Here is a 14,175-nt window from a genome sequence, read left to right as displayed (position 1 = left end):
CTGTTGGGGCACCAGCTGCCCCTATCTCTTCACATAGGCTCCATCTATCTCCTCCTTCCAGAGAAAAAAAGAGAGAAAGAAGTGGAGTTTGCCCACTTTGTGCCAAGTGAGAGCACACACGTCTGCTCTCAGCCCTCCTGGAGCCGACCAGGAATGTTCCTGGGAAATGTTTCCAACCATTGAAGCTGTTGCAGTGATTTATGTCCTGTGAAGACCCAATATTCAGGACATTTGGTGCAGCAGCCCCGTGCACTTTGAGCCCAGGCAGCACTCAATCATTTGTTTGCTTGACACCATCTGCAATGACTGAACAGTTTGATGTGAAGTAATTACATTTTCCTAACACAAAGCAGGGACGAGGGCTCCTAGTGCCTTTTGTTTGCTCATAAAAGGTTCTGACCCCACCAACACTAAAAGCAGGCTGTGCATCAGCAGACAGCTCCGGAATGGCTGGGATAGGAGGGACAGCCCTGCTATCCACGGTGTCCCCTGTATGTCCCCTATATTTGCTATGAGATAGCAAAACAACAGGGCTGAAAGACACTGAGCTGCTCCTCCAGCACAACATGCAATGCTGGGCAGCAGCCCCAGTGCTCACAGCCACCCTGTAGGTGCAGGGAAAGAGTTAAGAGGGCAAAGCACAGCATTGTGCTTATTGCTTCCTCCAGCCCCTGGACAAGGAAGAGGAGGGGAAGAGCGAAGCTCAGCCACAAAAAGGCATTTCCCTGATAACAAACACGATTGCATGAATTATGCACCCAATTCGGTCATATTGTGCAGACGTGGGATCTTGTTTACACAGCGCATACCGGATGAGCCACCTCTTCCCCCCCCCCACCTCACTTCTGAGTGAGCATCCTAGCAGTGCTGGGGTGAGGAGAAGCAGAGTAAGACGGAGCTGAGCTGGCAGCATCCCTGGCTTCTCCCAGCCTCACTGCCTGGCCCTGAGCATTCTGCTTCCCTCTCAGGCTGGGAATGGTGCTCCCGCACAAGAGGCACTCGTGTTCAATCAAAGGAAATGCTCTGCTATCAAAAGGGAGTCACCAAGCACAAGCCACTGTAGTAAAGTGTGTGTAAGGAGCTGTGTTAGTGCTTCGATCCCCCTATCCGTGTCTGTGTTCATGAACTGAGCAGAGATTGTTCAGCAGAGCAGAGCCGCTCTCCCCTGACAACAGTGACAAGCAAACACGGGCACAGCTATCTCCAACCACAGGGTAAGACCTTGCTTGCCTCCAGGATGAGAAGGAATGGCTTTAAGTTGTGCCAGGAGACGGTCAGGTTGGATATTAGGAAAAAATGATTCCCTGAAAGAGCGGTGATGCATTGACACAGATTGCCCTGGGAGTTGTGGAGTCACCCTGCAGGCACATGAGGACATGGCCAGTGGGCACCATGGGGTTGGAGTTGGAGATCTCAGAGCTCTTTCCAGTTCAAACTCCGTTTGATTATTCAGGGACTTTATTCCCAAAGAAAACAGAATTTAATGGAGGGTGACCTCAAGTGCAAGCAGATCAAATGCTTAAACGTTTTGCCCGAAGCGATACAGAAGGTGTCAGTGCCCACTGGTCCCCCAGGTGACCTCTGGCTGTGGTTTGTTCCATGGGAACACGAGGGGAGATCGCAGTGCGGTCACTGAGCTGCAGGAGGAAAGCAGGCAGCAGCATCTGCTGGCCTCCTTCCAAGTGCCCCACAGGCAAATGGAGAGCCCCAGCTTCACATTTAATGGGTCCCCAGCCACTCCATTAAACAGAAATCCTGCAACAGAGCTCCTCTGGCTGTGCCAAGGCAGCGTTCGTTATCCCCACACTCCCCCCAGGCAGCCAGATGTATTTACACAGTAGCCACGATGCTGTTACCTAAGTAAACCAGGAAATGGGGCATTTGTTAAAAGGAAGCTCTTCGGTGCTGAATCCACAGTTGCACAGCTATGGATTTCACTCAGACTGCAGCACTGCCATGACTGTGAGCATGGCACTGCCTGCACGCATCAGCCACGTCCCCACCAGAGGGTGGGTGATGCTCAGTGCCACTTCAGAATGGAATCACATTTTCAGGTTGTGAGCAATAAACAGCAAATCAGACCTACGCAGCCCTGCCCAGAGCACTGCCCGTGGCTGCACCTTCCCTGTTGTCCTATTGCACCAGCAGGGCTCCATCAGATGGTCCCAAACTGGGCAGAACCATTTGGGCACAGTGCAATTGGAGCCATGGGGGGGCTCAGTGCTGCACCTCCCTGCAGCCAGCAGTCAGAGCCAGCATCCCAGAGCTGGAATTCACCATTGAACTGGAGGGAATTGTCATCCAGACACTGTAGTGATGTTTTGAGGATTTGGAACTACGGACAGCCCTGATGTTAGCAACCTGCAGCAGGCAGGTGGAGCTGGAAGGAGCCACCAGCACTGGAGAACTCTCCAGGGACCATCAAATCCCCCTCAGAGTGCCTCAATGTGAGCACCTGACATGAGCAGCAATCAGCTGCTCCATCAGCACCTTAGGGAACAGAGCTCACCTTGTGCAGCCCCTCTTTGTCCCTCCTGCATGCAACTCTGGGTGCTCCATGCGGTTTTGACAGTGCTTTAAGATGCCTTAAAAAACCTAGCAGCAGCTCAACCCTGTCCCACCATTGCTGGACATCAGCTCCCCCTCTGCACTCGGGTGTCACCCAGGATTGCAGTTCCTCCTGCTCTACTCTGCCCTGCTTTTCAATTTCAGCGCTCTGGCAGATCGCTGATTAATTCAAGCCTGTTTAATAACCCTTCTGTTTAGATGAAACAAGCTGTCTTGTTTTCTTTATTTGCAACGCTAACTCTTGTTTCTTCACTAAGGATCTTTCTGTCATTTATAAACTTCTGCCTCTCCAAGCAGCCTGACAGTAGGGATGGAGAAAGCATCTGCTGAAGTCTGTGTGTGACACTGACCAGCAGTCACAGCACAGGGGCTGCACACCATGGCCTGAAGGCAGAGCTGTCCTGCACACCCTGCACTTGCCAGCAGGGCTGGGTCAGACCCATAGCACCCAGCTCTCCACCATTTGGAGGCTCTCAGCTGTCTCCCATCTCTTGCATTTCAAAGCTGCACTTGTCTGCAGAGCAACTGAGTCATTTCCTTCCCAAATCCAACCTATCAGACCACATCCAGCAAGGCCCGGAAAACAATAAATCCTTCAGGGACTTTTCAGGCCATATTTCACAGGAATGCAGTGAGAGCTCCTGGCACAGCCCTGAGTTCAGCTGTCACCCACAGCCCCATCCCAAAGCACTGCCTGGGAGATGCCTCCATCCCACACACAGGAGGGGGAGAAGCTGCAGTGGATGTGGGAATGCAGGAAGGCTGCAGGAGCAAAGCAGCACCAGCACGGGCTGCAGGAACCTTTTCAGTTGGTTCTGTTCATATGCATCTGCTTCACAATCACAGACAGACCTTCCAGATCCTGTCAAACATTTCATCAGGATCACCGAGGGCAAAACCATGGCATAAATCAGTGATTTCTCAGAGGGTGGTGAGGCACTAGAACAGGTTGCCCAAGGAGGCTCTGGATGCTCCATCCCTGCAGGCATTCAAGGCCAGGCTGGATGTGGCTCTGGGCAGCCTGGGCTGCTGGTTGGGGACCCTGCACACAGCAGGGGGTTGAAACAAGATGGTCACTGTGGTCCTTTTCAACCCAGGCCAATCTATGATTCCATGATTTCAGCTCTATAGGGCCTATAAGCTGCAACTTCCACTGACACAACGGGGATGAGATGCCTTGTCAAAAGAACTCTGTACCTGAAGCACTTTCCATGCAGCTCTGAGGAACACTGGTGCACTCTGCAGCAGCAATCTGTTCTGCTTCCATCCCCATTTCTAAGAGCAGAAGCAAAACCCAATTGACTCATGGAAAGATGTATAGTGCTGTTAATCAAATGCACCCAAACACGGCAGAAGAACGAAGTGACACAGAAATTAATATTATATCCTCTTCAGAAACAAGATGGCTCGCACAGATAATCTGGCAAAGAGTGGTGTTTGTAATGAAAATTTGGAGAGGATGCAAAAGGAATCGTTAGGGACAAACAAATGGGTCAGTGTTTTGCTTTTCCTCATGTTAAAATTTGCACCTGGGATGAAGGTGCGACGCCTCAGCAGTGCCTCAGGTACCAAACACCTCTGCTGACCAACCCCACAGGCCACACATTTGGGTTTCTTGGTGCAGACTGCCAAAACAGAGCCCTTATCAGGGCTGGGACTGACACACGCTCACTTCCTCCGTGTCTGCAGGGATGGGAACAGTTAAAGCCACACTGCTGGATCTGGGCTCAGCACTGAAGGACTCCAGCTGCACAGCAGCCTCGTCCACCACTTCTCCCCCCATCCCAGCACCCGGGCAAGGTTTGTTTTTCCAGACAAGTTATACAACTCCCTTGGAAGTCCTTGAAAGAGCCTCAGCTTTTGTTTTTCTCTCATTCAGTTTGTTCTAGCACTTCCAGCTCAGCCCTACAAGCCGCGGCCGCCTCCAAGTCAGAGCATTTATTTGGTGGAGCTGATGGAACAGCTTTGCCCCTGTCACACAATTTATGCCTTGAAAAGCTAAGTTATGCCAGCACTTGCTCAGCACTGCATTATGCACCAGCAACAAGCACGGGGCTCAGCCCCTCTCCTCCAGCACGCCCAAGTGCTTCCCCGTGCCCCGTGGTTGCTATGAGATCCTAGGGACTGTCTGAACCTGCTGTGACCAAACACAGCTCTGCTCTGCGGGATCCCCGCGTGCAGGGCCAGCATAGCACTGCGAGGGCTCAGCATGGCTGCAATTAACTCCTCGCTAACTGCAGACAGAACTTCAGCCCGGAGAGGGGCAGCCTGCAAACCGCTGCCCCAGCTCAGCCAAACAGACAGGACACAACAGCTCAGCCTGCGAGGAAACCTACAGCTACGCTCCTTTCCTTCCCTGCCCCATCTCTGTTAAAAATCAAAAGGAAATACATCGTTTTTTGTTGTTTTCTTTAACTAACATTACAGGCTGTGGCATAAAGCAGCGAAGGCAGGAAACACGGCCACGGGAGCAGAGTTTCATCCTCTCCTCCTGTTGCTGTGACTTTTTGGGTGGTTGGCGAATGAATGAGCAAAGCAGACAGCCGGCATGTTTTATGGAGTTGAACTGTAACATCCCTGTTCGGCAGCCAACGGACCATTTTCCTGCTCTGACACCAATAAATCTGTGCAGCCACGGGGAACAAAGCCCTTAACATGAGCTGCCTGCACGTGAGCTCTCCGGCCACCTAGGCGAACACCAGCGTGCCGTGGTCTGTCACATCCCAGAGTGGGAAATCACCCTTTTCAACAGCACAAAGGGCAAGTTTTAATGCTGCCACCAATGCACACAGCCCCACAGTGTCACCTGCTCAGTGTCAGCCAGTTCCAGAGCTGCAGAGCCCCAGCATAGCATCCCCAGATTACCAGGGTACAGGCAAGGCAAAGCCTGAGAGCGCAGCAAGCAAGAAGCAAACAGAAAGAACACGAAGCCTGCCGTATTACAATGACTCTGGAGCTGACACTCGAGGCTGAAACCTCAAAATGCACTTTGTGGAAGCTTATTTCAAGATGAATAGAGCAAAGCACTGAACAACCCGTGCACGCTGCCAAGTTTCTGCTCTCCCCCTGTTGAGTGCCGGTTCCGCAGGACTCAGCGATGCTGACCCACAAGCCCCCTCCCAACCTATCCAAGGGATTTCTGAGTGCTCTCTCATTGAGGACACACTACAGAGGAAGCTCCTGGTAAATGTTCCCAGACAGTGAATCTGTTCCCAGCTCCTGGCTGGAAGCATGAGGTGCTGCCGTGCTGACTCAGGGCTGCCACATCCCGCTGCCTTCCTGCCCAGCCCGCATGGAGCCGGGGGGGTTCCTGTTTTCCCCATTCAGTGCCCTGAGATGCAGCACAGGGTGCTCACAGCCCACCCTCGTGTGAGTTAAAGCTTCTGTTTTTCTAACGCTGTCTGCAGCCAGCCGGGAGCTGAAAGCAAAATATGCTGTTTCCTTTCACCTTCCTGATAGGTGCAGGGAACAGCCTCTCCATGGACTGCAACCCACTGCTTCATTGGGAGATAATGAGGAGCTAACAAATTCCCTCTCCCAATGGAGGAAACCTTGTCTGTGAACCCTAAGGGCTTCTCCATGGCTGGTGCAGTCCATGGGAGCACCCACCCCTGGTCACTGCCAGGTGCCATCCCAGCTCCCGTGCCATACTGGCTCTGTTTAGTGCTTTCCAATTTGAGGTTTTGCAGCTGTCCTGTGCCCAGCACAACAACCCCACAAAGCCACCCTCCCACAGCCCCAGCCCCACTCACCTCACTCCAGGGGCTGGGAAGGGGGTTGGATGGGGGGCTGCCCTCCCTGCCAGCTCTGCCCCAGTGCTGAGCCCTCGCACAGCCGTGGCTCCGTGGCTGAGCACAGGGAAAGCAGCAGCGGGAGGTGAAAGGTCAGGGCAATATTTATTCAGACGTCACCTTTCACTTTTATGGAGTGGGGAAGTTGCGCCAGAGCAGGAAAAGGGCTGCAAGGAACAGTCCCACCTGGGAAGCTGCTGTAGCAATGAGCACTGCGGTTCTGGAGGGGAGCCCACAGCAGAGCACTGGGCCCCCAAAATGTGCTTGGGGTTGTTCAACCCTCCCTGTCATAGAAGGCTGAGACCCTCTCCATGTGCCCCATGCTTTATAATAGCCCTGGCCATCCAGGAGCCCATCACACCAACAAGGATTTTAAGGACAGGAGATCAGGCACACTATACAGGGAACTACAATAGAAATGCATGGACTGAGTGACTAAATGCCTCCATCAGAGCCCTGCTCCTTGGAAGCACTGCTCCTCTGCCATGCAAAGGAAAGGCACTGAGCACAGTCACACCTGGAGCTGTCAGTGCAACTGCATACAGGGCCTGGTGGGCTGGGAGCAGCAGCTGCTGTGGGCACAGCACAGGGCCCAGTTTGTGGGGCTGCCCATGCTGTCACACCACCCTCAGATAATCTGAGCTTTTCTTTTATAATGCGACTGATGCCTTTTATCTCCCGCTCTGAATGCAATTTTAGCCCAGGCAAAGCAGGATTAAACTTTCAGAATACGATACATTTATCAGCACCTCCCAGTACAACTTCACCCAAGCAGAACCAGAAATCTCGGCCAGAAACAGGAGATGGAATCTGTCAGACAGCAAGAGGGTCACCTCACCAAACCACATCCCTCAGTGCCACACCACCGCAGCTCCAAAACACCTCCAGAGACGGCGTCTCCACCACCTCCCTGGGCGACCTACTGCAACGCATCTCCACTTTTTCTAAGAAGAAATCTACCCCAATTCCTCATTCGATGCAGAGATTCCTCCGGGAGCACCGGACCCGCAAGGCCGGCGGTGCGGCCGCCACGGCGGAGCTCAGCTGCGTCCCGACCGCGCGTCCCCGCTCTGATCCTCGCATGGAGCTTCCTCCGGAGGGTCCCCTCTAGCGGGTCGAGGCGGTACTTCGGTCCGCAGCCCCTCCGCCGTCGAGGACGAAACGGTGCGCACCCGGCAGCCGCTCCCCGCTTCCCTCCCCGAGGCTCCAACGCTGTGAGATCGCACACCGGGTGCTCCCCCCGGTGATGAATGCTCACATGCAGAGGGTGGTGGGCGCACAGCCCCACAGGAACAAGGCAGCACACTGCTCCCTGCCCGGCCTTCTCCTTTTGGAGTGGTGGCAGCCCCCCCTCCCCCCTCCCCAGCCAAGCTGGTTAAGAGATTAACACTCTAAAAACCCACATTTACTCTAATTAGCCATGAAATCTTTGTAACTAAGAGAAAAAAAATGTTTCCCTTGAGGGATTTCTGTCCATTCATCACTGTCTGAATCGCAGGGGAGAGGGGGGAAAAAAAAATAAAAGAGAAGGGGGAGAAAGGGGGGGAAAAATCCTCAGATCTAATGAATTAATGGCTGAGTGCCCCAAGAGATCCTGCACAATGTGGGCCCCAAAGGGATGTTCATGGGATGGTGATGGGCTGCCCGTGGGTTACCCCGAGTTAATAGGGAGTGGGCACACAGCACAGCCAGCCCCTCTTGGGTGCTGCACTGAGAGAAAAGAGTTGTGGGGTGAGAATCCTGCCACAACTTCGGCCCATCAATATTTCATCCCTCTGGAATAAGAACGATTATTTTCCTGCCAGCGTTTTTCTTTCTTGTGTATTTTAAATGTGTCACCACCTTCCACTTTCTCCCCCATATGTGTTTCTTGTAACAGGCGCATGAAATAAAGATTAGCTGAATAATCAGCAGCGCCTGGAGATGGGCAAGGGCTCAGGAGCACATTGCCACAGGTTTGGGCAGCTCATACTCCCAGAGACCAGCAGAGACACTTCTGTCAGCTGTGACAGCCCCAGCTGCGGGCAGGGAGAGCCTCACATATCTCTTGTTCGAGCTGCAGAAGGGCCCATTGGGATGGCTTGCTCCCTGCCAGCATCAGGCAGCGTGGAGGTGAGGGGCAGCAGCAGGGTGCTGCTATGCAGAGCAGCTCACACAGCTGCTCACAGCCTCCTTCAAACTCAGGTGCTCCAGAGGCACAAACAGCCCTGCAGGAAAACATCACCAAACGGGAGCAGCTCTCCTCCTGCAGCCCTCTCCCCCGTAGCCCTGCAGTTTCTGGGTGCCAGCTTTCGCTTTTCCCAGCTCAGCTCCTCACACAAGCTGCCTACTGCATGAGACAGCCTGCACCCACGTTTGCCACATAGCTTTTGGGCAATTATCCCAAGACACGCTCCAACCTCCCACATTTGGCTGCAACAGGAGTTCCTGAAGTAAAGCCTCAGAGCCGTGGTTAACTGGAGAAGATATCACACATCCCATCCTTCCCCGAGACACCACAGGGTCTGCACTGCAAACTACTCCAAATGTCATTCCCATTTAGCTGCTTTGCAAGCCAATTTGTCACATACTAATGCAATTTGCTGCAGAGAGTTAAAGAGCACAGGGCAGCAGCAGTCACCTCTCTCCCAGGCTTCCCCATCCAGCCTGGGTCTGCTTTCCCTCTTGCATCTCACTGAAGTTAAGAGAGGCAGAGGAAACCTCAGGGTTAACGTGAAGAGCGAGACAGAGTGATAAGAGCACCAGGAAAAGCTGTTTTTATCACAGTGGTGGGTTGTGTGCAGATCTGATGTAGCATCTGTTACCTGCTCCTACTGCAGAAACTTGTTACAAGCCAGTCCCACAATTAATTACATCAAATAACGCTATCAAGACAATGAAAAGTAAATGGTGTTACTTTATCTTCTTGCAGTGGGGATGGTTAGAGGAGCCGAGGATGGCAGGTTCTCTCTTCGAGCCATTTCCCAACAGGTATATGTGAGCATTACTCATCGCCTGCACCAAGTTTCCCAATTTAAAGCTGTTTTATCCGTTTCCCTGAACTGCCCCAATATCACATTTACGCTTTGAGGATCCTCAAAGCGACAACAAATGGCAAAAGGACAGCAATAAAGCAAAAAATCACTTTTTTAAAGGATCTAACACCTCGGTGTTAAAGGGAAAAGAAGAAAAAAAAAAAAGCCAAACATCTGTTCTGGGGATGGCACAGATTTCTTCTGAGGGATCCATCTCTGCTCTAAGTAGGTCATCTGATTTAACTTCCAGAGGCATCGTTATCAGTGAAGCCACCCAGCCAAGGGCAGCCCAGCGCAGCTCCCCGCAGCCAACCGGGATCTGTTGGATGGCACCAAACCACCACAGCAGCACTGAGTGCTCAGCACACGGCGAGGAAACCCTGCCAGCATCACTCAGTGCATCGAGGCACTCCGTGAACTTCATTCCCTCACCTCCCAGCCCGTCCCTTGAACTGCAGGTCACAGATGGACAGGGCTGAGGTTTATTTTTGCCCTCCGCCACTTACTATTCACCTCACTTTATATTAACCTATTGACTTTCTGATACCCCTCAGAACACGGATTAATTGAGTATCATTCACTTCACCTCCAGGAACGAGAAGCATCGGCTTGAATGGAAATAAAGCCACAAGGCCCAGACAGGGGTGACGGGGGGGTCAGGGGCACAGCGATGTGGGGGGCTGTGGACATCACTCAGGCTGAGATTTCCCAAAAGGAGCAGCAGTGCATCCCCTGCCATCCCCCAGTGCCTCTCAATGAAGGTCTTGCAGGGATTTAGGGAAGTTTTAGAAGGGTCTGGTTATTATTTTTTTTTTTCCTCTGAGATTCGGGGGATCCTTTGAGGAGCCCATCCACGCCGACGGGAACTTTCAGGGACAGCAGTTGGTTCCAATGCACCGAGCGCTCCAACCCACGACCGAGCGGTAACAAATGACAACAAAATTCCAGAAGAACCATCCGTCTCTACGGCGCTCATACACAAACCCAACAGAACGGGAAGGGAAGAAGGGAAGGTGACCAGGAATCAGGCAGCTCGAGGGATTTCTCCATCCCTTCCTCAGCCGCCGATGGAAGCACCCCGCGACGCCGCTCGCAGCGCATCGCCAGCCGCCGGCAGCTCCCGGAGGGCCGCCGAGCTCCGCCCGCCTCGGTGCCACCCGCGCTGCGCGGCCGCGGGGACGGGAAAAGGGCTGCGGTCACCCGGGGCCGAACCCCAGCCCCAAGCCGGTGATGCTCCGTGGAGCCCCGCGCCCCGGGGACAGCCGCACCTCCGCCAGCCCAACCCCTCACTCACCGCACCGCTCCGTCGCCGCCGCCGCCGCCGCCCGCGTCCTCCTCGGGTCTCCCCGGCTCACGGCGGGGTAATCCACGCAGCCCCCGCCAGCCTGAAAACCCGCAGCCGAACGCCCGCCGCTCCTCTGCCTCCCGCAGCTCAGCTTCGCGGCTCAGCTCTGCCCGACAGCGGCGGCGGGGGGGCGGGGGGGCCGGCTGCCCTCCGCCCTCCTCCCCGGCATCCGCCCGCTGCCGAGCCCCGCGCTCCCTCCGCCGCCGCCGAGCACCGCGCTACGTTCCGATCCGATCCGATCTGTTCCGTTCCGTTCCGTTCCGTTCCGCTCCGCTCCGCTCCCCCCTCCGCCCGCCGCCGCCCCCCCCGCGCCGCCCCCGTTCCCCGCTCTTAACCCTTCGTCCGCCTCTGCGCTGCGCTGCGCGGCCCCGGGAAGGGAAACGAGCGGCCCCGTGGGTGCACCTGAGCCTGCGAGGTGCTCGGGGAGCTGTGCTGCGCCGACGAGAAGCCCTAAGGGTTGCCCGCCCCTCGGGAGGATGCGGCTCCCCGAGCATCAGCACGCCCGAGTGGGAGAGGTGGAATTAAGGGCTGCCTCCCCTGCTCCACGTTTCCTGGGTCTCAGCCTCCCATCGGCTCCGGGAGGGGGGGAGCGGAGGCTCCTGGTCTCTGTTCCCAAGCCTGAACTCGGGACGCGCTCTGCACCCAGGGTCGGCAGGGTGAAGGACGCTGAGCTCCGTTCCTCACTTTCCCTATCTGCAGAATGGACTCACGCTGGCAACTCAGTTTTCCCTCGAGGCCGCATCAGTTCCAGCAGTCTCTGCTGTATGTGCTGTGCTGAGTCCCTGAAGCCACTGCCATCACCTCTCTGTGCTGCCAGAGGTGGGCAGAGCCCAAGCACAGCTGCACCCAGCTGGCAGCAGGAATCCTATGGGCACCACAGCTCAGGTGGGATCCCTCCCTGTGCCTCAATGTTGTGCTGCACAGCCACTGACCACCTGGGAACTATATGGAACCCAGAGGTAGCAGCTTGCCCTGGGGCCAGGCAGGTCCCCCATGTTCACCCCCCGGTGCTCGGGACGATGCTGCAATGCAGTGCATGTTAGGAAGCCAGTCTGGCTCCAAGCAAGTTGCAACATTTACCATCCTACAACAAAGATTTTCCTTTCCAATAGCGCCTGTGGAACTCTCATTGGAACGTGGAACACCACCCTGCGTGGCACAGACAAGAGCTCAGCCCCGTCTCTTGGAAGAGGGTCCCCGTGACATCGCTGAGGCTCTGGAGCAGAGCATTCTGACACCCTGGAGAGATGCTAAGTTGAAGCTGTTTAGCTCAGGAGAGGGAGCAGGAGACACTCAGTGGATGGCAGCACTGGTTCCTTAGCAAGCTTTTCTCTTTCACTGTTCTCTCCCTAACACATTCACTATGCCATGCATTCACAACAAATGGCACTCAATCCTATTCCAAATACCACCCCTGGCTAAGTGCACATCCCACCAATGCAGTCCCTCCTGTTGCAGAGAGCTGCACAAGGAGGTCAGCACCTCTCAACAACCACTCCTCTCCTCCTTGCAGGACTGTCTGCATCCTGTCTTCCGTTTATTATTTATTGATAGTCTATAATATAGTCTATATTATAGTATATTATAATATAGTCTATAGTCTAATATCTATCTATAGATAGATACTTATTTTCATGTTTTGGAGTCAGTCCTAGGCTAATTACAGGCTGGGGAGCAGCCCTGGACTTGCAGAGCAGCTCACATATGGGGTGTGAGCAAAGGGGAGCATGTGAGGAGCCAACAAAGCAGCAAAGCAGGTGGAGATCCACCTGATTCTGCTCAGGTGACAGAAGTGCTGCTTGCTTAACGACTGCTCTGTGTCAGCAAGCATTTTTGCTTGAAACAACGGCTGCAAAACTTTTCTGTTGAAGGCCGGATTCACATTTTTCTGCAAAGTGCCACTGGGGCCAAACACTGGAATCGAAGTCTGAATCCATAGCAGAGAGAAAGACCTGCCTCTGTCACACGGAGGCGAGCGCTGCAGGATGGGATCTGTGCCCCAATGATAGAGCAGCCTGAGATTCGGTGAAGGATCGGCCTCTGCCTCTCGCCTGCGTATTCACCATCGCTTTCTGCCCCCCCCTTCGATAAACTCCTTTGCTTCAGAGCACAGGGGTCATGAATCTGTCTGAGCTGTGAGCAGCCATCCTCCCAACCCTCAGCTTCCCGTGTGCTTTCCCTCTGGTGCTCCTCTGTGTGCCTGCAGATGCAGCAGGACCCGACGTCGGTATTCACCGTGTATCAGCCATTCCAAGGGCAATACAACAAGTTCTGCCTTTCCCTCATTTCCAAAGCAGGAAAATCTCTCTTTTATGTTCCCTCTGTGTCCCTTTAGGACACTGAGTACAACCCGAGCTGCTCAAGAGCAGCCGCTGCTGCTGTGTGCGGCGAAGAGCTCCATCTGTAGGCTCCAGCTACAGGTACAGGGATCAGCATCATCTTTAGGGCCCAGCTATAGGAGCAGGGATGAGCACCATCTGTAGGCTCCAGCTATGGGTGCAGGGATGAGCAGCATCTATAGGTCCCAGCTATAGGCAGAGAGGTGAGCACCATCTATAGGTCCCAGCTATAGGCAGAGAGGTGAGCACCATCTATAGGTCCCAGCTACAAGCACAGAGATAAACACCACTGACAAGCTCCAGCTACAGGCACAAGGATCAGCATCATCTTTAGGGCTCAGCTACAGGTGCAGGGATGAGCACCACCTGTAGGCCCCAGCTATAGGTGCAGGGATGAGCACCATGTGTAGGTCCTAGCTATGGGGGGGAGGGGGGCATAAGCACCACCTACAGGTCCCAGCTACAAGCACAGAGATGAACACCATCGATAGGCTCCAGCTGTAAGTGCAGGGATGAGCATCATTTATAGGTCCCAGCTACAGGTGCATGAATGAACACCAGCTAAAGGCTCCAGCTACAGGTGCAAGAATGAGCATCATCTACAGGCTCCAGCCACAGGCACAGGGATGAGCACCACCTATAGGTCCCATCTACAGGCACAAGGATGAGCTCAACCTATGGGTCCCAGCCATAGGTGCAGGGCTCTGCTCGCCGCCAGTTGATGCACAGCTGCCAGCTCCTCATTACTCGTGCCATAGCTATCAATGCAATTTTCAGCAGAGCTAATAATTATTCAGCACTAATCACTACAATAGAAGAATCATAGGCAGTTATTTAGAAATGATTGTTTCCACTCAGTTATTACCTATGACAGCGAAGGGAAATCTCAAATAGTCAAACCCACATGCATATGGGAAGCTGAGTGAAAGATCAATGGGAATTTAACCAGCACTTTATGCTGTTCTTCCTTTTAGAAAAAAAACTTGTTAAATATTTTTTTCCGCTACTGTTCATAATCTCTTGGTGTGAAATGGAAAGGATTTTTCTCTTCCTGTCCTTAGGAAAAGGAAATCCTCTCCTCACCCTTCCTCAGATTTCCTCATAAACGTGAGCTGCAG

This window comes from Tetrao urogallus (assembly GCF_951394365.1).
Source record: "Tetrao urogallus genome assembly, chromosome: 24".
NCBI lineage: Eukaryota > Metazoa > Chordata > Aves > Galliformes > Phasianidae > Tetrao > Tetrao urogallus.
This window is presented reverse-complemented; position numbering follows the sequence as displayed.